Source organism: Puma concolor, chromosome E1 (genome assembly GCF_028749965.1).
Source record: "Puma concolor isolate L17-30 chromosome E1, mPumCon1.1.hap2, whole genome shotgun sequence".
In the NCBI taxonomy this organism is placed as follows: domain Eukaryota; kingdom Metazoa; phylum Chordata; class Mammalia; order Carnivora; family Felidae; genus Puma; species Puma concolor.
In genome coordinates this window covers 56,090,791-56,117,731 of record NC_141680.1, presented here as the reverse complement: position 1 = coordinate 56,117,731, position 26,941 = coordinate 56,090,791, and the positions used below count along the sequence as shown (strand labels likewise).

Here is a 26,941-nt window from a genome sequence, read left to right as displayed (position 1 = left end):
ATCTGAAATTTAAATTTCACTGGGAGTCCTATATTTTTTTTATATATTTTTTTATTTTTTATTTTTATTTTTTTGGGGAGTTCTGTATTTTTATTTGCTATATCTAGCCACCCCACCACCCCTTCCCCATCTGTAAAATGGGGGTTATTCGACTTCATAAACAAATGTATATTCCCTGGGAATTTACTATATGCTGCATCCCGTTTTAGAGATGGGGATACAACTTATGCAATGGGGTTATCAGAGGGATTAGCCAAGAAGGCTCATGTAAAGAGCGAGGCCTGGCCCAGGATCAGAGCTCATTGACCTCTGCTGCTGCTACACCTGCTCTTTGGCCTGGGGAAGGTCTGGTAGGGGGCAGTCTGAGGGATCCCAGCAGAACAACTTCTGAAGGGTGATGCCGTGGAACCCGTGACAGAGTAGATGTGTCCTGCCCATCCCAAGATTTAGTCCAGCTTCTCACCTCTAGAAAGCCCTCTGGGGCTACTCTGACTGAAAGCCCTCTCCCCCTGCTTCCATTTCATGGTACATGTTTATACTTCTCTTTTGGCTATTAAGAAAAAAAGGCCCAGGGGCGCCTGGGTGGCTCAGTCAGTCGAGCGTCCGACTTTGGCTCAGGTCATGATCTCATGGTTCGTGAGTTCGAGCCCCCCCCCCCCACCCCCATTGGGCTCTGTGCTGACAGCTCAGAGCCTGGAGTCTGCTTTGGATTCCGTGTCTCCCTCTCTCTCTGCCCCTCCCCTGCTCGCATTCTGTCTCTCTCCCTCTCTCTCTCTCTCCCACTCTCTCTCTCTCTCTCAAAAAAAGTCCTTACACCTTTCATTCTGTAAAAGATTTGAGGTGACTTAATTGGCAATTTCTCATTGACTACATTGGCAGTCTCTCTCTCTCCTCTCTCTCTCTCTCTCTCTCTCTCTCTGCCTCTCTCCTGTCTCTTCCCTCACCCTCTCTCTGATCTCTTGCATTGTTATTCGATGTTCAGCAGTCTCCCATCCTTGTCTGCAAACTTCCTGAGTCCCAGGATCATGGACCACAGTCCGTGAGAAACAAGCCCTTCCAGCCCTTCCATGGAGCACAGTCCATGAGAAACAGCTGTAAGGTGCCTTTGCCTTTCCTAGGAGGTAGACCTTGCCAGTCTTTCAAGAAATTGGGTGAAGAGTAAGTGTCTCCCCCCCTCCCCCACCTCCCTCCCCCCACCTCCGTGTCTTTCTCCCTGGGCATCCTCTGGGGAAGCCTGTAGAACTTCTCCTGGTCTGACCACAAAGCTGTCAGCCACTGAATGGCTCTGCCACGAATGACCTCAAAAGGTGCCATGGTGGGCGGAGGGAGCAGAGGGAGGGAGAGAAGATACTTTGCTTTAAGATACTTTGAATATCAGGCCTCTCTGTGACATCTTAATTGAAGAAAGGGTTGCTGGACTGCATAAAAGGAAAAGATTAAAGCCTCTGTTCTAGACGAAGGGTTAACAATCTGGTGTCTTATCGATGCATTTCAAGGCATTTATATGTAAAATTGGGATGTGTATATATGTTTCCATTGTTCTGGAGAGCACATCCATAATTTTTGTCAGCTTTTCAAAGGACTCCCTACCTAAAGAAGTTGGAGGGATTATTTTTAGGGCGAACTCCTATTTTTTTTTTTAATTTTTTTTAATGTTTATTTATTTTTGAGACAGAGACAGAGCATGAATGGGGGAGGGTCAGAGAGAGGGAGACACAGAATCTGAAACCGGCTCCAGGCTCTGAGCTGTCAGCACAGAGCCCGACGCGGGGCTCGAACTCATGGACTGCGAAATCATGACCTGAGCCGAAGTCGGCCGCTTAACCGACTGAGCCACCCAGGCGCTCCCCAACTCCTATTTCTTATTTGCATTTCAACTTTTGCTGGGCCCTGTGTGGTGCAGCCCATTCCTTTGGAGTTCATCCCTTTAGATAATTTCTTTTTCTTTCTTTCTTTCTTTCTTTCTTTCTTTCTTTCTTTCTTTCTTTCTTTCTTTCTTTCTTTCAAGTGTATTTATTTATTTTTGAGAAAGAGAGAGAGAGAGAGAGAAAGAGAGGAGGGTGGGGGAGGGGCAGAGAGACAGGAAGAGAGAGAATCCCAAGCAGACTCTGCACTATCAGCACAGAGCCCAACACGGGGCTCGAACTCACAAACCATGAGATCACGACCTGAGTCGAAATCAAGAGTCAGACACTTAACCAACTGAGCCACCCAGGTGCCCCTTTAGATCATTTGTGAGTTCACTGCTGCCTCCCCACTTGGCAATCAGGAGGGTGGTGGAGGATGCTCTGGGAGTACGTATGCATCTTCACATCAGCCGAAGTCACGCATGATGAGCCAGGTAAATCCGCTTGGGGAACGGAGAGAGCTGGGTGACTCCCATTGACATCTGAAGCCAATTCTAAATGTTTTGTGTTATCTGCAGCTTGGGATTTTCTGTGCCATTTTCTGTGGGACTTTGGGTGCACCGTTGGGAGTTGGCTGCACTAGGATGTGGAATAGCAGAGAGGACAAAAGGGAGCAGAGGATTTATTCGTCTTGGAATAAGGAATGAAGCATATACCCTCCCCTACCCTGGCATACTGTTTTCTTTCCCTAGAGCAGAGGTCAGCAAACATCTGTAAATGGGCAAAGAGTAAATATTTTCAGCTATGTGGACCATGTTATTGCAACCACTCCACCGTCACGCTTAGCAAAAGCAGCCAGACACAACGTGTAAGTGAGTGACCGTGGCTGCACGTCCCGATAAAACTTTATTTACAAAAACAGGTGGTGCCCAGACTTTGCCTGTGACCTCTAGCATGCCCACCCTTGAACTAAAGTTTATGAGGGCTCAGTTTCACTCTTGCTTCCTCCCTTCCTTTGAAAGTCTCAAATGGTGCCGTTTAGCATGCCACCATGGCGCCCACTCGGTCCTGCCAGGGTCCCATTGCCCTCTAGGAGAGACCTACTTTGATGCTAAATTGATCCTGACATTTTCTGGGTGGTGTTTTGTGCAGCCGAGTTCTTGGCAAAGAGCACTATAGCTGACTTTTCTTGCTAACAACTCTTGTTTCATAAGCCTGTTTGGATGGTCCCCCTGCAACTCCATCCAACTATGTAATGCTTTTCCAATCTGTGCTGATGAGTTCCTGGAGGCAGGAGACGGAGCCCAGGCCTCCTCATGGGCATTGCTGTCCAAAGCTTCACCAACCAGGGTGGTCTGCACTCAAAGCTTCGCGGTAGGGTTCTTGTAGGTGCGGCTCCTCCCTGAAAAGCCCACTTATGGCAAAAAAAAAAAAAGAAAGAAAAGAAAGATATATAATTACGCCTTCATCTATACATGTGTTTATAGCTTTTTAAAATTGTGGTGAAAAACATGTAACATCCAATTTACCATCTGTGAGATAATAGAAAATACATAGATTGGTCTCTGTCCCTGGTTCCTGGCGTAGAGCTCCAAAACCCTTGTAAGAACACTAGGATCGTCTCTTGTTCTAATATTTGTCTTTGGCCCTGTCCCTGACACAGGGCTCTTAAATCCCTTGTGAATTCCTAAGTGATAAGCGCTACAAACATCTTTTGTTCTAATGAAGTGACTCTGGGTGGGCTCTACGTGGCTCCTGGACAGGGGCTGGTCACTAGTACTGGGTTTGGAGAGCTTCCAGATGGGGGACCACAGCCTCATACTGGGTGATGCACCCAGCTTCACGGGGACAGAAGCTCCTGCGTTGGGGACCCTCCAAGGCCTTGCCGTATGTGTCTCCTCACCTGGCTGTTCATCCACGTGTATCTTTTCTTATATCCTTTAGCGAACTGGTAAACGTTAAATGTTATTCCTGAGTTCTGTGAGACACTCTAGCAAGTTAAAGGAAGGCCAAATGGGAGGAGGTCATGGGAACCTCTGATCTGTGGTCAAGTTGGACAGATGTTGTAGGTAACCTGGGGACCCACTACTTGAAGTTGGCGTCTGACGTAGGGTGGGGAGTGGTGTTGTGGGACTAAGCCCTTAACCTGTGGGATCCCATGTTACCTCCAGGGGTAGACGGTACCAGAACGGAGTTAAATTGTGGGACACCCGGCCAGTATTGTGGAGAATTGCTTGGTGGGGAGAAAGCCCACACGCACGTAGTGACAGAAGTGTCAGAAGTGAAGTGTTTTCTGAGAGTGGTAGAGGAGACACACAGGAGTCGCACACTGAGTTTTTCCATTACGCCACGGAAGCCATTTTTTAAGCATACAGCCGGGTAGAGTTGACTGTATGCACGCCATTGTACAACAGACCTCTGGAACTTTTGCTTGCCAAACTGAAACTCTGCCTGTTGAACAACAACCCTCCCTCCCCTTAGCCCCCGGTGTCCATTCTACTTTCTGTTTCTACGAGTTTGACTACTTTAGATACCTCATGTGAATGCAATCAGTAGTGTCTTTTTTGCGACTGGCTTATTTCGCTCAGCACAATGCCTTCAAGGTTCATTCATGCTGGAGCCTATGTCAGAATTCCCTTCCTTTTAAGACTGAATGGTACTTCCTTGCATGCACGTACTACATTTTCTTTACTCGTTCATCCATCGATGGACATTTGGGTTGCTTCTACCTCTTGGCTATTCTGCATAAAGCGGCAATGAACCTGGGTGTGCAAATATCTCTTCAAGATCCTGTTTTCAATTCTTTTGGACGTATACCCAGAAGTGGGATTGTTGGATCAACTGGTAATTCTATTTTTATGTTTTTGAGGAACTTCTATTCTGCTTTCCATGGCACCTACGCCATTTTGCATTCCCGGCAACATATTAATAGGTTTTTTTTTTTTTTTTTTTTTTTTTTGAAAAAGGTAAAAATGGAAGCAGGAGAGTCTATATATTCATTTAATAATATTTACTGAGCCTGCCTTTGGCTAGGCACTGGGGTACTGCAATAGACCAGATAAATTCTTGTCCCTTGGCATTACAGTCTGGTTGTCGAGAGTCAGTAACAAATAGACATATAGTAACACTAGAGAAATTGAAAAAGAGTTTAATTTAGCTATGTTGGGTGGGAAGGGAATGGTGCTGGTGCTTCCGGGATAGACATGGAGGGAGTGGACCCCTTTACGACTCTTCCTTAGGTAAATGCATCTGTAGAAACCTATAGTCAGAGCTTAACTGTGGTGAACTTATCATAGATATTTTATTTTATTTCATTTTTAATGTTTATTTATTTTTGAGAGAGAGAGAGAGCATGCATGCACAAGTGGGGGAGGTGCAGAGAGAAAGGGGGGGCAGAGGATCCCAAGCAGGCTCTGTGCTGACAGCAGAGAGCCCGATGTGGGGCTCGAACTCGTGAACTGTGAGATGGTGACCTGAGCCGAAATCAAGAGTTGGATGCTCAACTCACTGAGCCACCCAGGCACCCTCATACATTTTTTTTTAATGGGAATGAAATTCCTATAACATAAAATTATTCATTCTAAGTGAACAATTCAGTGGCATTTAGAACATTCACAGTGTTGTGCCACTGCCATCTCTGTGTGGTTCCAAAACATTTTCATCGTTCCAAAGCGAGACACTAGACCCAGTAAGTAGTTATTCTCCAGTCCTCTTCCTTCTGGTCCCTGAAAACTACCAGTCTTCTCTCTGTGTCTATGGATTTACCTGTCCTAACCATTCCATTTATCTGAAATGTAAATACTACAAGTGGTCCTTTATGTCTGGCTTCTGTCGCGAACGTCGTATTTTTGAGTTTTGTACACACAGAAGCGTGTATCAGTACTCCATTCCTTTTAGTGGGTGGAAAATATTCCATTGCATAAATATACCCGTCTTGTTTATCCATTCATCCACTGATGGCTGCTTAGGTTGTTTCCACCTTTTGGCTGCTGTGGGTGGTGTGAATTGTTGGCTGCTGTGAACATTTACGCACAAGGATTTGTCTGAGCGCTGTCTTCATTTTTTGGGAGCGTGAGGATCATAGATGATTGTGGCTTCTTGATCACTCGGGTGCCGTCTCATGAGAGGGAGCCCAGAAATGGCGTGAGCTGCCCCAGTGAGCTGGTGGGAAGCCCCAGGTCGCATGTGCTGTTACTTCCATTCCTCTCCCTCCTGGCTGGGCCGGCGTTCACTCTCTTCCTCCTGTTCTGAATCTGGAAAAGTCCCTGCCCTCCTCACACAGTCCCCAACTCCCATAAGCCACCTGCCCTCAAAGGGAAGAGCTGGGGCGCCTGGGTGGCTCAGTTGGTCAAGTGTCCAACTTCGGCTCAGGTCACGATCTCGCGGTTCATGAGTTCCAGCCCCACATTGGGCTGTGTGCTGACTGCTTGGAGCCTGGATCCTGCTTCAGATTCTGTCTCCCTCTCTCTCTGCCCCTCCCCCATCCATGCACACTCTCACTGTCTCTCTCTCTCTCAAAAATAAATAAACATTAAAACATTTTTTTAAAAAGGGAAGAGAAATGCACAGTCAGCCATTCTGGAGCCCCAGAAGCTCCTGCCCATTCTGGCTGCCCGGCCCCCCTCTGTGGCCTCTGCAGGGTCCTCTGGTGGATATCTCCTGATGCTCTCACTTCCCTCTGTGGTTCCCAAGGGAGCTGGAGGTAGAACCAGCCTGTCCTTGAAGGTGAAGGGGGCTCTGACTTCACATCTGCCCCAAGTAAGTCCTCTTGTGAGGTATCCTTTGCTTGGGGGCAGTGAGAGATGTTGGGGGCCAAGGGAGGAAATCAGGGACTGTTGTGGGAACCCCTTCCCCAGGAGGAAAGCACACCCTTTAGGTGGATCCTCTGCCCCTAGTGGATCCCCTTGGCAGATTCTCCAGGACAAGGAAAAGCTATTTGTCTTGAGATTGAGGTTCAGAAAATTCTAGGATTCTCTCTCTAATCAGGGCACAGGCAAAGCTTCTCTTTTTAGATGCTTCTAAAAAGTCTGAGCTTCTCTTTTTAGATGCTTCTGTTTCAAGGTGAGTGCTTTGTTAAATTCCGAGAATCACCGTTTGGTGATACCTGGGGATGCCGTCACTGGAAGGATTAAATATAAGCCAGTAAGAGGAAAATGGAGAGCGGGAGAGAGAAGAGCGGAGCATAGCCAGTAGAAGAAGACACACACGCACAAGGGAAGCACACCGTGGTGGAGAGGGTCGCTTCTGTGGGCTCAGGGGCCCCACTGTCACTCTGTCTTTGACCTTGACGGGCTGCCTTTTCTCTAGTGTTTTAAGCCTCTCCAGCACTCAGCAAAAAGCCCCGTATGTGGCAAATGCTCAGTAATGAGTCAATTACCATAAATGAGTGACGTCTGCCTTTGGAATGAGGCCAGGATGGGGCACGCAGAGCGCAAGCTGCCGCCGGGCCCAAACCTTTGGGATTTCCTCGCCCCGAGATGGTAAATCACTTGTTGGGCAAGCAAGTAACGCGGTTACCTCTGCCCCAGACAGCATCAAAATGAAATGTCAGCTAGTAGTTTGGCTTTAATTCTGGAAACACTCATGTTTCCTGCCCAGGTCAGCCTGCCTTCAGGTCCTCAGTGGTCTGATTGACAAGAGTTTCGAGAACTCTGTATGCACTTATTAGTCTAATGGACAGACTGGAAGGTGGCTGCCCAGGGCAGAGAGCTGCTTTTATGTTCCCCTGTTTACATCCTTGGGCATAACTTGCCACTGGGGAACATCTGCATTATCTAATTTATTCCTTTGAAGCATTTCATTTTTGTTGATTGCTGCTTAAAGGTCATTTCCAAATAAACATGGAACGAAAGGTCACTGCACCCAGTGGAAAAATCGGCTTTGGTCGTATTCGTTTCCAACGCTGACCTCCTCACCGGCCCAATCTGTTCTTTTGGTTGTATGTGGCTAATTGTGTTGCCCTTTCCTTCTCGGCTCTGGATTTGGGGTGGGAGTTAGCAGTTGGACGGCAACAGGTACAAATCTCGCTGCGAATCTTTATTTATGGAAGTGTGGGCAGAAGTGTGTGTGTGTGTGTTGGGGGGATTAAGTCATTTCCAGAAATCGCTAGGGAGTAATACAAGTTCTGGCTGGCAGTTCTGAACAACTGTGCTCCTGGCCTGGATGAATTGGATGCCTACAGGCTTGGAGGCGAAATTGTGGATTTGCTGAAAAGGATTTTGGGAAAAGCACAAAGAAGAGACATTATGGCAAAAGACCAGGGATGTTCACCTCTGTCTGCGTTTTCCAAATAGTAAAGAAGGAAAAGACTTCAAACCAAGGGCTTGTTGATTTACTGCCCATCCTGGGCTGTGTTCTGAGAACAGATTAACTGCAGGTGGTTTGTGTGCACTGAGAGGAAAGACTTGAGCTACAAAGAGGAAGCTTTTGATGTTATCTGTTTTCTCCATTGGCCAGTAGATGTGCTATGGACCTGGGACCATGGACTTTTTTTTAAGTCTATTTATTTGTTTTGAGAGTGAGGGGTTGTGGGGAGAGAAAGGATCCCGAGCAGGCTCCGTGATGTCAGTGCAGAGCCCAATGTGAGCTCTATCCCATGAACCACGGGACCATGACCTGAGCCGAAATCAAGAGTTGTATGTTCAACGGGCTGAGCCACCCAGGCACCCCAGGGACCATGGGATTTTAACGGGGCCTTCACCACATGGGCCTGATGCTTGGGCAAGATGGGTGGGCTCGAGAGCTGCCCCACAGGGGCAACATCCCAGGCAGGTGTGGGTGAAAACAAAAGGAAGGGTATCAGCACATAAAGACCGGTTGCCAGGATAAGCAAAAGGAGTTGTGGTCAGGAGGGTCAAGAGAATTAAGGAGGAAGATAAACAGGCAAAAACAGAGGGAGCAACAGAAGTGAAATTGGCGGCTGGGGGAGGTGAGAGAGAGAAGTGGCTTGTGTGGAGCAGGTAGAATTCCACAGGCTAGCTTCTGCGTAGACAGTGGGGCCAAGGCTCCGCACTAAGGACTTGATCTGTGCCGTTTCCACGTCATGGCCACTGAGTCCTCCCATGGTATCGATGATGAACTAGGGGCACCAGTCCCTGAGAGGCAGAGGCAGAGGAGAGAATCTGGCTGTGGGACACCAGGGCTCATGCCCTCTCCTGCTGCACCACACGCCTCTCGGGGGATACGGCTGGCACGTGGACACGAGGACCGACAGTGGGTGCCCGGATGACGTGCCATCGTTGTCTGTTGGATTTGGCAGCCACGACCCCCACAAAAGCGTTTCCACTTGCTGATAACGGAAGTGGAATTTGGAGAACGCTTTCAGAAGTGTAGTTTGGGGACTTGGGGGTATCTATGAAGAGAAAACATGACAGATCCTATGACCCAGCTTGTTCCTCCAGGAATGGATCCTCAGAAATGTCCTCATCAGCACTGAAAGATAAAGACAGAAGAGTAGTCATTAGAGGGGTGCCTTGGGTGGCTTGGTCAGTTAAACGACCGACTCTTGGTTTCCACTCAGGTCATGATCTCACGGTTCGTGAGGTCAAGCCCCGCATCAGGCTTTGCGCTCCCAGAGCCTGTTTCGGATTCTCTCTTTCTCCTTCTGTCTCTGTCCCTCTTTCCTCTCTCTCTCTCTCTCAAAATAAATAAATAACCTTAAAAAAAAAAAGAGTAGTCATTAGAGTGTTGTCTGTACTAGCAAAAGATTAGAAACATCCTAGAAGTCCTTCAGGAGGGACTGGCCAACTAGAATACAGTTCATCTCAGGGGCACCTGGGCAGTTCAGTCGGTTAAGCGTCTGACTTTGGCTTAGGTCATGATCTCGTAGTTCGTGAGATTGAGCCCTGACTTGGGCTCTGTGCTGACACCAGAGCCTGCTTGGGATTCTCTCTCTCTCTCTCTCTTTGTCCCTCCTCTCCCCTCAAAATAAATAAACATTAAAAAAAAAAGTATAGGTATGTATGTTTGTATGTATATATATCTGTATAAGTATATAGATGTATGGAAATACGTATGTGGGTATATGTGTGTGTGTGTATACAGATAAACATGTACACACACATATATACATAAATGTGAACTTTTGGGGGATGATATAGAGGATGCTTGTGCATTCTGATGTGCTGCACAACTCAACAGATGACCAATGATTTGGTTCAGCCCCTGACTTAGGTAAACTAAGGCAGTCCTCCTCACTGTGCCTCTGCCCTGACACACTCAAGGACTTGTGGCCCCTTCACCCCCAACGGTATCCCCAGGGCAGTTATTCTCAATTACAGGATCTTGCCAGTCAAGATGCGGCTCAGACACCCTGGTCATTAGTTCGGGGTCATGCCTCAGTCTGTTTATCTGTGAAGTGGTATGGTATCAGAAAGCTGCAGAAGGTGGCTGTGAAGGTCAATTACAGTGCAGCGGGCAGAGGGCTTAGAGTGGCACTTTGTGCCTCGTAAAGTGTTAGCTATTGTCTGTAATTTTTAAAAATCCCTGAGGGGAGCCTGGGTGGCCCAGTCGGTTAAGCGTCTGACTCTCGGTTACAGCTCAGGTCACGATCTCACAGTTTGTGGGTTGGAGCCCTGCATCGAGCTCTGCACTGACCATGTGGAGCCTGCTTGGGATTCTGTCTCTCTGTCTCTCTCTGTCGCTCCCTGGCCTGCTCTCTCTCTCTCTCTCTCTCAAAAAAAAAAATTGAATAAACATTAAAAATGGAGTTATTATTATAAAAAAGTAGAGTATAAAAGAAATTCCCGAGATGGATGTGCTACATATCCCTGCCCTCTCCACTCCTCCACCCCCTAACCAGTAGAGAATCTCCAGTCGAAGCTAGAAGGAGGTCTTTGAACCAATGGATTCATTGGTGAACTCACCAAATTTAGTTGTTGAGCACCTACTGGGCAGGTTAATTTCCATAGGTGCTGGTGATACAAGGCTGAGCGATATCGGTGTTATGTGTGTGCTTGGAGCTTTCGTTCCCACAGGGAAGACATGCACCAATCAAACACAACCCAACAACAACCCTTCCCCCGGCCCCCCACAGGTGAACACGGGCACAGAAGATAGCAACTAACAGCGGTCTAGCCTTGCGGAGGGAGAGGATTAAACTGTGTCACAAGAGGCTTGGGTCAGACGGAGCAAAGTTAGAGAGCAGGACGCCGCGTCTTACTTAATCTAAGACTCCGTTCACCGAAGGATATGCTATTGTTTGTGAACCACCAAAGAAGAAAAAGCAAAACACACTCTCAAAACCAATACGATTTGCTTATACTTAGAAATTTCAAGTCTTGGGGCGCCTGGGTGGCTCAGCCGGTTGAGCGTCCGACTTCAGCTCGGGTCATGATCTCACAGTCTGTGAGCTCGAGCCCCGTGTCGGGCTCTGTGCTGACAGCTCAGAGCCTGGAGCCTGTTTCAGATTCTGTGCCTCCCTCTCTCTCTGACCCTCCCCCGTTCATGCTCTGTCTCTCTCTGTCTCAAAAATAAATAAACATTAAAAAAAATTTTTTTTAAAGAAATTTCAAGTCTTACTAATTAAAAGAACCCTTTGATGCTTGATTTTATCTTATACACACATGTAAAGGAGATGTACCTACATGCGTACCTACACATAATATGTATGTTATGAATACACATGAAGGAATGTAATTACAATTAATTGCTAGGGGACTCACTTCCTGAAACTTCTTCCTGTCTGAGCCTGATGCTTCTCAATAACTTTTCAAGTCAGAACATTTACGTCATGTATTTTTTGTCTCATTATCCAGCATTGTCCCTATCTAGAATGTTGCTGATGTAGCATTTGTTAAAAGCATCCACGAAAGAAATAAAAGCCACTGGTGCTAATCTCTTGCGCTAAGCCACCTTCGTGGATTTAAGCCAGACGTGTGGAGGAGGGTTTCTCGGAAGGTTGAGCATCGTCAGAATATCCTGAAGTGCTGGTAGAAACACACATTGCTAGACTCCGCTCGCAGAGATTCTGGCTCAAGAGGCCTGGCATGGGGCCTTAGAATTTGCATTTCTAGTAAGATCCCAGGTGATGCTCATGTCGCTGGTCCAGGGATCACACTCTGAGTAGCTCTGTTGTGGGACTGGCTCGGTCTTCCTCCTTCAGGAATGCCACTAAAGACCTCCGATTTCCCACCTCCACGTTCCCTGGTCGTCTATCTCCTAGGGGCCAAAAGAGTCCTCCTCGGCTTCTTCCCAATCTCCAAGGCCCTGCTGAGAGTTTTGTGCCTGTGTTTCCGATGTGGGCGTATGATCGGCTTTTGACGACTGCTTCCCACCTGCTACCTGGCTGACGGCAAAATGAATCCGATTTCCGAGGTGCCAAATTGGGGGTGGGGTGGTGGTTCACACGTCCTAGAACGAACGAAACGCAGTAGTTAACCTTCTCTACATGCCTTGAGTGAGAGTGAGGCTCCCGCTGGCCTGGCGGTGGCGGTGGGAGTTTCTCCCCTGTCCCCAAGCCTCCTGGGGCTACTCAGATAGTAAACAGCCCCGCCAGGGTACCCTTTATGTTACCAGGACTGCGGATTGGGCCAGATGGTTCACTCTGGCGATTTGAACAGAGGCTACCCAGTCTTTTCTTTTCTTTTTTTTTTTTTTCTGAACAGTGCTGTTAGAAACTCTCCGATATCATTCAATGCGGCACTCCCATAAAAAGGCGAAAAGGCCTTCTTTGCGCTCTGCTGGTTAAATACCAAAGAGCAGCTGTAAGCAGAGGGGCCGGTGACATGAGTTTGTGGCAACGGGCTGCTTGTCTCCATTAGTGTCATCTACAGAGAGCTTCCCCTTAGACTTAGACACGGGTAGGCCCTGAGGCCACCCAGCTGGTCCCCCCCCCCACCCACCCCCACCCCAGGAGCCTGCAGGCATCAGCTTGGCCTGTGTTTTTTTGAGACTTTAACGAGCTCCCCAGGAGGCACCGTGTCTCCCTGCGCTTCTCTTCTCGTTGCCCTAAGAGAGCCGCTTCTTTGTCTAAGACGGTGGTTCTCCACCCGAGGGGGGGTGGGGGGGGCGCTCTCTCCCCTCAGGAGGCATTGGGCGATGACTGGCGACCTTAGTGGCTGTCACGTTGGGAGGGGGTGCCACTGGCATCTCGTGGGTAGAGGCCCAGGATCCTGCTGAGCATCTGACCACGCCCAGGACGGCGTCCCCCACCACAGAGGATGATGCGGCACAAAATGTCCCCAGTGCTGTGGTTGGAAAATGCTGGCCTGATACGGCAACCACGGACTCCAAGAGGTCGTGCCGGACGGTTGCATTCTTCCTTGACGTCCAGAGGAGCGAGTGAAGGGAGGAAACAAGACAGTTCCGTAGGCAGCGTGCTCCGCCGCTTTTCCGCAGTGCGAGGCCGGCCTTGCTAATAAAAAGCTATCATCCACCCGGCGCCACTTGGGGACAGTTTCCCCTGATATTCAAACAGGAAAAGAAACGGCGCATGCGCAGACTCCCGGACCCGTTAAGGAACACATTTTATGCAAAAATCCCATGCTCCTGACACTTGAGTGCATATGGGAACACCCCGGGGGGGGCCTTTGAAGCTGTAGGTTCTGGCTCGTCTGGTCCAGACGGGGCTGAGATTCTCCACCTCTACCAGGATCGCCACCCGAGACCTGCTAGGTGTGGCCCGTGCGGTGAGTGCATAGGTCACACGTGACGGGCGCGCCCTAACCTGGCCGGCAGCGTTCCTTCACATGTGTGATGTGGTGTGGGGTGACCCACCCATCTTGGTTTGCCTAGAACTGTTCTGCATAAAACCCAAAGTCTTGCATCGGAGAACCCCCGGATGGTCGGTCACTCTAGGAGCCCCACCGTCTTCCCAGGGGGAAGGACAAGGTTGAACCGTCCAAATTACCTTTAATGAGGAAGGCGCAGAGTCCCATGCACGGGGGGGGGGGGGGGGGGGGGGGGGGGGGGGGACTCAAGGAGAGCTTTGTCTCTATTTTAGTTTCTCTCCCGTTCTGGGGATAGAAGCGGGTATGATGTCAGGAAACCCAGCTGCCTGCCGCTGGGACACGTCTGGTGTCACCAGGACTGGGTTTCTCTCTCTCTCTGTGAATTATGCTGCTGCAGCCTCCGCTCTTCTCTTCTCCCCATCCCTATTACTCTCTGCTTCCAGATCCTTCCCTACCTCCTCTGGCCAGGCCATTTCCCAGTGCTAAACTTGCAGTATTTCCTGACTGGTATAGTTCTCGAGGGTTTTTGCCCTTAAGGAAGTTGAGTTTTGTGGTGGGTAGAAAGAAAGCGTGAGATGTTTCCAAACTCATAAGTAGCTCATATTCCCAATGGGTAACAAATACACATAGCTTATAAAGGTCTGAGGGGCACCTGGGGGGCTCAGTCCATTAAGTGTCTGACTCTTGGTTTCTGCTCAGGTCATGAGCTCACGGTTCGTGAGTTCGAGCCACGAGTTGGGCTCCGAGCTGACCGGGTGGAGCCTGCTTGGGATTCTCTCTCTCCCACTGTCTCTGCCCTCCCCTCCCCACGAAAAAATAAGTAAATAAACTTAAAAACAATGAAAAGTTCTGAGATATGATGTAATTAAGGGCTACCATGCTGGATGGAGTAGAGAGTCTGTGCTGATGTGGATTCGCAGGTGGATGAGGGTAGACTCAGTAAGCACATCATCTAAACACTCCGCATGATGGTTTGTTCAATTTCTGTGTAGTTGGCCAAACACTCTGGTTAATTCCTGCCTCTGGGCCTTTGCTTAAACTGGTCTCCCCACCATGATTGCCTTCTCCTCTCCTCTCTGCCTACCCCCATCCCTCACTGTTCTATAAGGATCCCGCCTTTACCATGCCCTTCGCTCTCCCAGCCCTTAATGACCTCTGCTCTAGGACTTTGGGCATGAAATGGGGGTGACACTGCTTTCCAACTGATAGTAACCCCAGTCTGGACCAATGAGGGTTCGAGGATGGGAAAGCCTCCAAGAGAAGAGAATGAATTAGCGCTTACAGTGGGGAGATTATCTTAGGGTGAGCTCCTCCCCAAACCCCCCCGCCAGCCTTCTCATCTCAAGCCTCATCGGTCCTTGGGACCAGCAGCTGCTCTGACTTCTCTGATTAATCTTGTCCTTGGGGGTTTCTGTGAGATCCTGTTCTGGAAATCTTGCCTGGGGGTATGCACTGTAAAAATTAAGAGTCTTAAAATATTGTAGGTCATCCCTCATTTATCTGACAAATATTTATTAAGGGTCTTCTCTGTTCACCAGCGGGATAGCACACATTCATTATAATTCCCTTTGGAGCTGAAAAACCTAATTTGTATACGTGTTAGAACAGCAGTGGACAAGTCACATAGTTAGCTGTTTTGCATGGATGTGTTTATGTTGTTCTCCTGGTTTCTGGATGCCGAGGACCATGTGTTTCATTTATTCTGCAGCTGTGATTCCCAGCTTGGGGTTCCTGAGCTTGAAGGGACTGCCTAGTATCATGTTTATTAATTATTAATATTTCCAAAGGCCAAAACGAGGCAAAGGCAAATTAAAATCTAATTTCTTTGCTTTTCGCTGGAATGACAGCCACTTAGCTCTGCAGCTCTGGTATCTCACATTGATCTGAAGCTCTGATTAGTAGTTACATCAGTGTGTCTTGAAGGGATTAAAAATGGGGAAAATAATTAACCCTTGTTTAACATCGCTTGCCTGGCAGAATTCTTTCAAACTATTTTTGGGGGGATGGGGTTAGGAAAATAATAACAGGTGGCTTATAGTTAGCACAGAGGTGGTTACACATGGGACAACCAGTGCTCGTTAAAATGAACACAAAGTAGACTTTGGTATTAAAATGGACCAGAGAGGGGCGCCTGGGTGGCGCAGTCGGTTAAGCGTCCGACTTCAGCCAGGTCACGATCTCGCAGTCCGTGAGTTCGAGCCCCGCGTCAGGCTCTGGGCTGATGGCTCGGAGCCTGGAGCCTGTTTCCGGTTCTGTGTCTCCCTCTCTCTGTGCCCCTCCCCCGTTCATGCTCTGTCTCTCTCTGTCCCAAAAATAAATAAACATTGAAAAAAAAAATTAAAAAATAAAATAAAATAAAATAAAATGGACCAGAGAGTGCTTCCCCACAGTGGCCATAGAAGGTTCTAGAAGAACTCAGGGTAGCCTTCTCAACCCCAGATGGAGGCACTTCAGGAGACAAGATTCTAAAGTCCAACTGCCATGTGGCCCCCTGACGGCAGCTGGGTATGTATCGGGGGCCCTGCAGGAAGCCCCCCTTTTTTGTACTTTTCTGGAGCTGGTGGGAGGAGAGCAGGAGAGTCAGTTTTGACCGCTTTGCCCTGTGCTTGTGGGTACTTCCCTGGGAATATCTGGGGAGCATTTGGGATGACCAGAGGAACGGGGTCTCCGGTGGGCAGTGGGAGCTCACCCGTCTGTGGGAGCCTCAGGGCTCAGATGTTCTGTCTGAGCCGTGGCCTCGCCAACCATCTGTCTGTGAAACTGGAAGGCGAGAGTGTGACAGGCTCGCCTGGTGGTGACAGGCGGTCCCCAGGGGGCTCCGGGAGGAGCAGGAGCGTGTGCATGTGGGAGGGAGGGAGGGAGGGACCTTCCTTGGGCCTTTGGCTCTCATCGTTTAGAGACTACCTCATTCTGCAGCTGGCCTGTTGAAGAGCTAATGAGGTGCAGACAATTCTTGGAAATGATTGATTAAAATAAATCATGGAAAATTCCAAGGGCACCCGGCTTTCCAAAGAGCTGGGTGTTTTAAACATCCAGGTGCCTTTAGATACAAGCACAGAGTCTATTTTATGGACTGATGGTCTTGTGCTGAGGTTTTGTAGTACCTGGATTGGGTGTCTTTACTGGCTTTAGGCATTATGATTTAAGCTCAGTGCAACTTGTTTCCTGTATTCATCTTCTTTTATACCTTACCAAAATATTTTAAAATTATATATATGTTTTTAAAATTTTTAATTGTTTATTTATCTGCTTTTGGGGGGGGGGTAGGGGCAGAAAGAGAGGGGGACAAAGAATCCAAAAAAGGCTCTGAGCTGTCAACGCAGAGCCCGACGTGAGGCTTGAACCCATGAACTGTGAGATCATGAGCTGAGCTGAAGTCAGATGCTTAACCAACTGAGCCACCCAGGAGCCCCGCCAAAATATTTTTAAATTATAAAAGGAACATAGCATTATAGAAAGGGGGAAAAGCTCTACCTTCTCGTCACCCGATGCCCCAACTAATTTGTATGAATTTCCTTCTTAGTCTTCTGTTCCTTGTGTATTTTTTTACTGCTGTAATAACAAAATGGCATATTTTTTGTCTATTGCTTTTTTTCACACAATATGATATCATAAATACTTCCTGTGTTGCTATGATCTTTATCATGTTCACTAACCGCATAAAACTCCACTGCATTTATGTTCTGTAATTTGACTATCCTTCGGTTGAACATTCAGATGATCCATATCTTTTTCTCCCTATAATTTAAATGGTTTTGTTCAGCACATTCCTGAGAAATCCTACTGATGGGCCACCCTCATTAGCAGGAGCAGGGGGCACAGGGCAAAATGCAGGGTTCCATCATTCTGTTTAATTAGGCAAATGATTTATTCGAGTGCCTTTCATGTGGAAGGCTTTCTGTCTGTATTGTTATTGTAGGTCTCCACTGAGGTTTTCTGAACATGTGGCCAGACTGTAAAAGTGTTGCCAATTATGATGACTTTAGGTAAAAGGCCAGCGTGAATCTGTGTCAAGTTTCAATTACGTAGTATTTATTTATTTTTTTAATTTTTTTTTTCAACGTTTATTTATTTTTGGGACAGAGAGAGACAGAGCATGAACGGGGGAGGGGCAGAGAGAGAGGGAGACACAGAATCGGAAACAGGCTCCAGGCTCTGAGCCATCAGCCCAGAGCCTGACACGGGGCTCGAACTCACGGACCGCGAGATCGTGACCTGGCTGAAGTCGGACGCTTAACCGACTGCGCCACCCAGGCGCCCCAGTATTTTGAATTTCCGTAGTATCTTACTATGAAAACAACTACAGTATTCTTGATTCGGAGATGTGTTAAGACACGGAATGGGAAAGTCAGCTGTTTGCAGAATGCCTGGAAAGTACCTGAACCATTTTTATTAGCTCTGGTATCCTGACCCATGTCCCTGTAGTTTTGCTTCCAATAATCATTTTCCTGGTTGAGCTGCGAGGCTGGGACTCTGATCCGACAGCCTAGGATGACTAAGGACTCACAGAGTGTGAAATGTGGGGGAGTTGGGGCCGATGGGAGATGTGGGGGCCAGCCCCGGCTCTGGCACCAACCGGCTGCCGGCCCAGGGTTTGTGCGGCCACCTGGGAAGCCAAGAGGCTTGGACCAGAAGCTCTCGGAGGGGCTTCCCAGCGCTGAATTTTATGGCGTAAGCCACAGTGACGCACCACCCTGTGTTAGCCGGAACCTCCACAACAAAGCACCACAGACAGAGTGGCTTACACAACAGAAATGTACTCTCTCGCGGTTCTGGCAGCTGGAATTCTGAAATCAAGGTGTCACAGCGTTGGCTCCTACTGAGGCGCCCGAAGGAAGGATCCATTCAGGCCTTTCTCCTGGGCTTGCAGATGGCCGTCTTGTCCCTGTGGCTCTTCACGTCGTCTTTCTTGTATATGTGTCCCTGTGTCCAGCTTTCCTTTCTATAGGGACACCAGTCACATCGGGTTAGAGGCCACCCTAATGATCACACCTTGACTTGATCACCTTCGTAAAGACCCCATCTCCAAATAAGGTCCCATTCTGAGGGACTGGGGGTTAGGACTCCAACATGTGAATGTCGGGGGTGGAGGGAGACAGGACATTGGTCAATCGATAAGAGCCCCAACAGTGGAAGTTGAATTGGGAAGTCGGTCTACCTCCCTGTTAGGTTGAGAAAGTCCCCCTTAGCACAAAGAGATGACTTCCTCCCTCCCTCCTTCCCCCTTTTCTTTTCTTTTCTTTTCTTTTCTTTTCTTTTTGTTTCTTTCTCCCTTCCCCTTCCCTCTTTTTCTTTTTCTTTCTTTCTTTCTGGCACAAAAGAACTCCTCAGCTATACTTGGTAAAGTGTTGGTGCCAGTTTTGTGGTCTGGCACCGTTTTGCTTTGGCAGTTTAATCAGAGAATCAATGTTCAGCATAGGAGGGACCTCAGAGGTCACCTGAGGTCCAGCTCTTACACTTGGCAGTTTCAGAGAGGAAAGAACTGGCCCAAGATTGCCCAGTGAGTTATTGGCAAAAGCAACAACAACAACAAAACAAAACCAAACAAAGAAAAACTTGGAGCTCAAACAGCAGTGCCCCGATTCCTTGGAACCAGCCTGCGTGCTTCCTCCTTGATTTCTTGCGTCACTGCTGACACCCTGTCAGGCCCTCAAGTCCAAGGGCACACCTGGCTTAAATGACAAATACCTCCCTTCGTGGCCACACGGATGCTGTGGTGCACAAGCTCACAGAGCCAAAGGAGGGCTTTACTGAACAAGAACTCAGGTGTCTGAGAAGGTTCTTTGGCTAGGGGGGTGTTTTATTGGTTTTATTCACCTTTCACAGATGGTTTTTGGGAGAAATTTGAAGTGATGTGTTTAAGGATGAGTTAGGTTTCCCTACAGTGATTTGTCATGGGGGGTGGGGTGGGAGGATTGGCAGGGGGAGGGGCAGGCATGGAAGAGACAGGAATCTTGGCCCATCTGGCAGAAAGGCTAGCGGGAAAATACGGCATGAATTCACTTAGGGATGGATCCTTCAGAAAAATGGAGAGCCTGGTCAGATGTCTGGGGAGCTGGTACCCGTCTGCCCAAGCAGCGAAGGGATGGGGAGGGTGGGGTCATCGTGTGTTTTTGCTAGGGTCAATTCCTGGCGCTTGGGGGCTTTCCCGCCTGCACGTGGTAGAAACGTTTGGACTCAGGGTGTATTGTTCCCTGGTGGCCGAGACAAAATGCCACAGCCTAGGGGACCTAAAACAACAGAAATGGATTCCCTCACAGTTCCGGAGGCCACAAAATCAGAAAATGAGCTGCAGGGCCACGCTCTCTGAAGGCTCTCGGGGAATCCTTCCTTGCCCCATCCAGCTGGTGGTGGCTCCTGGTCCCCCTTGGCTGTGGCCACATCACTGCGGGCTCTGCCTCTATCTTAACGTGGCTTTCTTGTCCCCATGTCCTTGTCTTCGTTTCCCCTCTATCTCTTGTAAGTACGCGTGTCACTGGATGTAGCACCACCTGGTTAATCCAGGATGACCTCTTCTCCAGACCTGCAAAGACCCTTTTCCCAAATAACGTCACATTCACGGGCACCAGGGGTTAGGATTTAAAGGTATCTTTTGGGGCGCCTGGGTGGCTTAGTCGGTTAAGCATCTGAGTCTTGATTTCAGCTCAGGTCATGATCTCATAGTTTGTAGGATCGAGCCCCGAGTGGGGCTCCGGGGTGACAGCACAGAGCTTGCTTGGGATTCTCTCCCTCTCTCTCTGCCCCTACCCTGTTCATGCATGCATTTGCATGCTTTCTTTCTCTCTAAATAAATAAATTTTTAAAAATTTTAAACGTAATCTCTGGGGGCAACCATTCAATGCACTACATGGGGCTTCTCGGATGACTCCGCACAGCACCCATGCATTTCCAGCCCCGGGCTTGCCCCCCCCCCCCTTGCCCCCCAATCCGGTCTGATGGGACCTGGAGAGACTTGGAGGTCTGCTCCTCTCTCTGACTACGGACGGCTGAGAGACCACCTCCCCATCTTCTTGCCTTCTGCATGCGAGGGGGGTTCCCTTCCCACCATCCCATCTACTGTGGCTCCTGGTTGGCTGGTCCTATTGACAGTTTGACAGTAGGAAACCACCGTCCTCTCTGGAAAGTTTTGTCCACCCCTATCCTCGGGCCTCTATGAGCCTCAGCTAGTGAGATGACTTTAGTTTCTGCTCCTGCTTGGAGAGAGGAATAACGTTTATTGCAAGCCTGCCTCCCTCCCCATTCCCTGGGGCCTCTTAGGGTCTTTGCAAGCCCCCAAAGAACTCCTGCGTTGTGTGGTCTCATCCCATATTGCACCAAGCATATATTAAAATGCTCCCACATCCCATGTTAAGTATGTTCTTTCCCCCATAAAATAATCAGGAAGATTTTTATAATTTTGCCTTGGAAATCATTTGGCTCCAGGCTGATTTAATTTATGATCGGCTGTGATTTCTTGGCCATTATTGTGCATACTTAGAAATTCTCCTGAAGTGAGAAAAGCTAACCTCTGATTGTTATTTGAATGTAATTAAATTTTTATGAACACCAAAGTCAACAATTAACAAGGTTTTATAGACATTTAAACACTTATTAATTTAAATTTCCAGGTTTTTTTTTTCTTATTGAGCTAAAAATCCAATATTTTTTTCAATGCTTACCCATTTCATGGACTGCTGGAAAACTTGGGGACCCCAGATACCGGTCCACTAGCTTCTGATGGCTAAGATGGCCCTGCTCTTCCCTTGGCCTCGCCTCATCCTTCCTGGAGTTTCTCCTTCCCAAGTCCCAGGCTTCTCCAGCCCCTCTCTGCAGTCTCCTGGGACTGCCCGTGTCCCCTCCCCAAGCCGCCTGACACCAGCACCTTGGACTGTCACTTATGTTTTCCCTCTGCCCTGAACGTCCTGGTTCCCAATCTCTCTGGGGACTTCTGTTCTTTGGATAACCCACCCTGGCCCAATTTCCTAATTTTGACATCATGACCTTCTTCAGTCTGGCCCCACCATCCCAGCGCCTGTGACAGGGCCAGCTTCATGGGCGTGAGACCGATTTGGGAGTTCAGGGTCTCGTGCTCAGAAAGGCTCTGCACTTGGTTTAATGCCCTGCTGTCACCATCTTGAGATTTCCTAATAATTTTATCTTCGAACTTGGGTTTTGTAAGCAAAATCTGCTGGGACCCTGGAGTTCTCAGTGAAAATAAGGGCTTTATTAGTTAGTCCTTTTTTTAATGTTTGTTTTGGGGGGGGGCAGAAAGAGAGGGAGACAGAGGATCCAAAGCAGGCTCTGCGCTGACAGCTTCGAGCCTGATGCGGGGCTTGATGTGAGCTTGATGTGGGGCTTGAACTCAGGAACCGTGAGATCATGACCTGAGCTGATGTCGGATGTTTAACTGACTGAGCCACCCAGGTGCCCCTTAATTAGTACTTTTTTTTTTTAAGCTTATTTATTTTATTTTGAGAGAGAGAGAGAGGCAGTGAGAGATGGGGAGGGGCAGAGAGAGGGAGACACAGAATCCCATGCAGGCTCCAAGCTGCTAGTGCAGAGCCTGACACAGGTGTTTGATCCCATGAAGCCCTGAGATCATGACCTGAGCCAAAGCCAAGAGTCTGACACTTAACTGACAGAGCTACCCAGGTGCCCCTTAATGAGTATTTTAATGGCACTCTTCCGCCTACCTTTTGAATAAGTAGTCCCCTGTTTGCATTTTGTGCCAGGCCCTACAAACTGTGTAGTCTGTCCTGCTTAGTCATGACGGTGGGCAGGGGCCGAGTGTGGGTCCTGGTGCTTCACGGTGTCACTGGAGAAAGGCACCAGTGAAATCAGATGCTTCCAGGCAAACCCAAGTGTGTTAGTTTCCTTGGGCTGCAGAAACAGAGTACGGAAATCCTTGTCGTTTGAACCACCACAGATTTCTCATCTTACAATTCTGGATGTCAGAAGGGCCAACAGAAGGGCTAAGATCGAGGTACTGGCGGGGGCTGTGCTCCTTCTGGGGACTCTGGGGGCCAATCCATTTCCTTGCCTTTCTGGCTTCTCGAGGCCGCTGGCATCCCTTTGCCCTGACCTCTGTTCACATCCTCATGCCTCCTACCCTCCTTTGACTTTGCTGCCTCCGTCCTTTCCCTTGTGGGGACCCTTGTGATGACGCTCCGCCCACCCAGAGAACCCAGGGTAATCTCCCCACCTCGAGCTCCTTTGCTCAACCGCAGCTGCAAATACCCTTTTTCAGTGGGAGGTCCCCATTCATGGGTTTCAGGGACGAGGAGGATGTGGGCCTCTTCTGCCTACCAGAGGAAGCTATTGGCTTTCCAGCTTAAACCTCTAAATATGCACCCAGGGCACATTAGGTTTCGTGGGTTCTGAAGTTTATACAATTTTAAGGGTCCTCTTTAAGAAAAAAAATTAGAAATTTTGATATTAAAATGAATATTACTTTAGTCTGAGGAAGAAATCACAAGACCTTAGATTGAGGCCCTTTTCTTCTGAGGCTTCTGGGCAGTTATCAGCAATGACATGTGCCCTGGTCTGCTAGGTGGTAAACCTAGAACATTCTCCACTTCCTGCAACCTAGGTGCTCAGTTGATCTTGGAGTACCGGGGTCCCACAGAGTGCCTAGTATGGATCAGAGGCTTGTGAAATAGGCATTGAGTAAAGGCAGGCAGGTAGGAAAGAAGGAAGGAAGAAAGGAAGGAAGGAAGGAAGGAAGGAAAGAAGGAAGGGGAGGAAGAAGGAAGAAGGGAAGGAAGGAAAGAAAGAAGGAAGGAAAGAAAGAAGGAAGGGGAGGAGGAAGGAAGAAGGGAAGGAAAGAAAGAAGGAAGGAAGGAAAGAAAGAAGGAAAGAAGGAAGTTAGGAAAGGAAGGAAGGAAGGAAAGAAAGAAGGAAGGGGAGGAGGAAGGAAGAAGGGAAGGAAAGAAAGAAGGAAGGAAGGAAAGAAAGAAGGAAGGGGAGGAGGAAGGAAGAAGGGAAGGAAGGAAGGAAAGAAAGAAGGAAGGAAGGAAAGAAAGAAGGAAGGGGAGGAGGAAGGAAGAAGGGAAGGAAAGAAAGAAGGAAAGAAAGAAGGAAGTTAGGAAAGGAAGGAAGGAAAGAGGGAAGGAAAGAAGGAAGAAGGAAGGAAGGAGGGAAGGAAGGAGAGACAGCCAAGAGATAATCATTCAGGCTGCCATGATGGGTGCTGGGCTGGGCGTTGGGTGATTCACTCCAGTCACTGTCTTAGGATGGGGAGCCTGAGGCTGGGAGGGTTTGGGAGGGGCTGGGGAATTTGTCCAAGGAACCTCATGTGCCAGGCTGAGATTCCTCTTGGCTGTCAGCTCTATGACCTCCTAAGAGAAATCAAGATCTCGGACAGCGAGGGAGGGAGAAGGGGAAGCGGGAAGAAGGGGTAGAGAAGGAAAGACCCAGGACCCACTGGGCTGGATCCCTTGTGCCCATCTCACAGCTCTTCTCCACGTCCCCCAACCCGGGGTGTTTGGCTGCAGACACTGCCACTATCCCCACCCCCGCCTCCGTTCTGCCCCTATGCTGCAAGGGGGAGGCCCTGCTAGCTTGCTTCCCCAGGTCAAGCCACAGTAAAGGGCCACCATTCTGCTGCCCTGAGGCTCCTTTGCTGACTGTCAACATCACTTAGTTTTATGGCCTTTAGATACTCGGGAGGCAGCCCTCACCCGCCTCTCATTAGTGCCTGCTACTGTGTGTGTGTGTGTGTGTGTGTGTGTGTGTGTGTGTGTGTGTGTGTGTGTTTACGGTTCACTGGGGGAAGGAAAGAAATTCTGAGATTTGTTTCTTGGGGGTCGGCCACCCAGCCTGAGGTCAGCCCGAGGCTCTGCTGACTGGGGTGTTGATTTCGTCCTGTGAACCCTGTATGTCCGATGCAGGAAGAGTGCCCTCTCTGGAGTCAGCTGGGCTTGGGTTCCCACACTACCCTGTCAACCTGGGGTCCCGACAGAGCTTTCCTGAGACTCAGTCTCCTTATCTGTTAAATGGAGTGTCACAGCCCATTTGGGCTGCTGTCACCAACCACCACAGACTGGGTGGCTGATCCCCAAGAGAAACTGATCAGTCACAGATCTGGAAGCTGGAAATCCCAGATCAGGGGGTGCCAGCGTGGTGGGGCTGAGGGACCTGTTCTGGGTCGCGGACTCCTCATGTGTCTCCACACGGCGGAGGTGGGGGAGGGAGCTCTCTAGGGTCCTCTTTGTAAGGACGCTAATCCCACGCAGGAAGGCTCCACTCATGAAATTCATATGTCTAACCCCCAATACGACTGCATTTGGAGATAGAGCATTTTGGAGGTAAGTAAGCTTAAATGAAGCCATAAGGGTGGGGGTCCTCATGCGATAGGATTGGTGGCCTTATAAGAAGAGGAAGGGAGAGAGAGAGATGTCTCTTCCTCCACAAGAGGACAGTGAGAAAGCAGCTGTCTGCAAGCCGGGAAGATAGCTCTTACCAAGAACCAAATCTGCACCTTGATCTTGGACCGATCCTAGACTTCCTGTTTCTAGAACTGTGAGGCAATAAATGGCAGCTGTTGAAGCCAGCCCCCGCCCCACCCCCCAGCCCTTCCCCGATTGGTGGTATTTTCTTGAGTAAGACACCTGATCTGGTTCTGTTGGGTCTGAGAATCTCCTGAGGGCAGAGAGCCCCTACAGTCACCAGGCCATCTCATTTCCTGACATGGTGCGTGAATGTGGTGCCACCCTCAATGTGGATGACAGCTTTTTACTGGACAAAAGATGCCAGCTCCTATTGAATCCTCTGGTGTGTGGCACTGTAGTTATGAACAGTTTTTCTGACCTGGTCACCCTCTGGTAGGTTCCTGAGACAAAATATAGGACACCCAGTTAAATCAGAATTTCTGGTAAACAACGAAGGTGAAATCTGTTTTTAGCATACGTATGTCCCAAATGTTGCACAGGACACACGCTAAAACACGATTTGTCTTTTATTATTTATTTATTTATTTATTTATTTATTTATTAACGTTTTATTTATTTTTGAGACAGGGAGAGAGAGCATGAACAGGGGAGGGTCAGAGAGAGGGAGACACGGAATCTGAAACGGGCTCCAGGCTCTGAGCTGTCAGCACAGAGCCCGACGCGGGGCTTGAACCCACGGACCGTGAGATCGTGACCTAAGCCGAAATCGGACGCTTAACCGACTGAACCACCCAGGCGCCCCTATTTTTAAAAATTTTTAATTAAAAAATAATTTTTTTAACGTTTATTTATTTTTGACAGAGAGAGACAGAGCATGAGCTGGGGAGGGGCAGAGAGGGAGGCACAGAATCCAAAGCAAACTCCAGGGCCCCAGCCATCAGCACAGAGCCCGACACGGGGCTCGAACTCACAGACCGCGAGATCATGACCTGAGCCAAAGTCGGGTGCTCAACCGACTGAGCCACCCAGGAGCCCCCCCCCCCCACCCCCCCGCTGGTCTTTTCATAGAAGGCCTGGGAAGCAAAGCCCTTGACCTAGAGCAATGGTTCTCAAAGCGTGGTCCCAGGACCAGCGCATCAACAAATCTTAGTTCAGAACAGAAAATCTCGGTCCCGGCTCAGACTGGCAGAGCCAGAACCTCTGCAGGGTGCTTGCATTCTGTGTTTTGACATTTTCCCTGGTGATTCTGATGGGAGCTATAGATTGAGGGCCACTGATTCAGAGAATGATATTAATACCAGGAGGTTCCTCTCCCCCCCCCCCCATCCGCTCACTCAGCTGCCAAGTGTAGTGACATAAATGATATCAGGGACGTTACAAGGCGCTCTCTCCCCGTGGTGTCTGCGGCTTCACAGGAGACCGCAGAGGCTTGTACAAGCAGAATGTTCTCCGCTTGGCCTCGGGGCTCTCTTCCACCCGCCCCATCTGCTCCCGAGCCTGCAAAGGGCTGTGAACCAGAGAATTGATTCTTCAGGCGGGATCTGCCAGTCGCAGCCGGCGGGGAGGGGCCTGGCGGCTGGAGGGACACGTGTGCCGGGAGGGAAGCAGGAAGTGACTTCGGGAGAGGAGCCGGCCGAGCCAGCGGCAGCGGGGCTGATGGAAGTGGAGTGGGGGCTTGAGAGGGCACCGTAGTGAGTCAGCTCTTTCTCCCTTCAGCGCCTTGGTTGGGCCGGAGGCCCGGGGTCTGGGGCCCTCAGGAGAGTGTGGGACCTGGAAGGGCAAAATGGAGTTTGGAAGGCGGTTCCCCCCGGGGAGAGGAGGGGGTCGGGGGGAGAAGCCGGATGGCTGTGGCAGGTGGCAGAGGAGGGGAGGGGTGCCCGGAGCCCCCTCTGCCCCTGGCCGGGGTCGGCTGGAGGGTGTTGACCTGCCTTCCTTTGACAGTGGTTCACCAAATCCTCTTTGTTCGTAGGTTCATGGTGGGCGTGCGGGTGTGTGTGGGGGGTGTCCCTGGGGCCCTGGGGCCCTGGGGGGGGGAGCAGAGGCGGGGCAGTCAGTG

At 49.3% G+C, this 26,941-nt stretch overlaps 1 protein-coding gene across 8 annotated transcripts in view; it reads left to right on the top strand.

Moving 5' to 3' along the window:
• The window catches only part of SLC39A11 (solute carrier family 39 member 11), a 427,475-nt gene that overhangs the window by 55,576 nt on the left and 344,958 nt on the right, over positions 1–26,941 (top strand). Inside the window, exon 1 of one of the 8 annotated variants that reach the window (XM_086687910.1) lies at positions 26,452–26,576. The exons of the other annotated variants lie outside the window; for them this stretch is intronic. The gene's annotated coding sequence lies outside the window, so the exon portion shown is untranslated. Of the gene's footprint in view, positions 1–26,451; positions 26,577–26,941 lie in introns of those variants that run through there. 8 annotated transcript variants of the gene reach the window in all.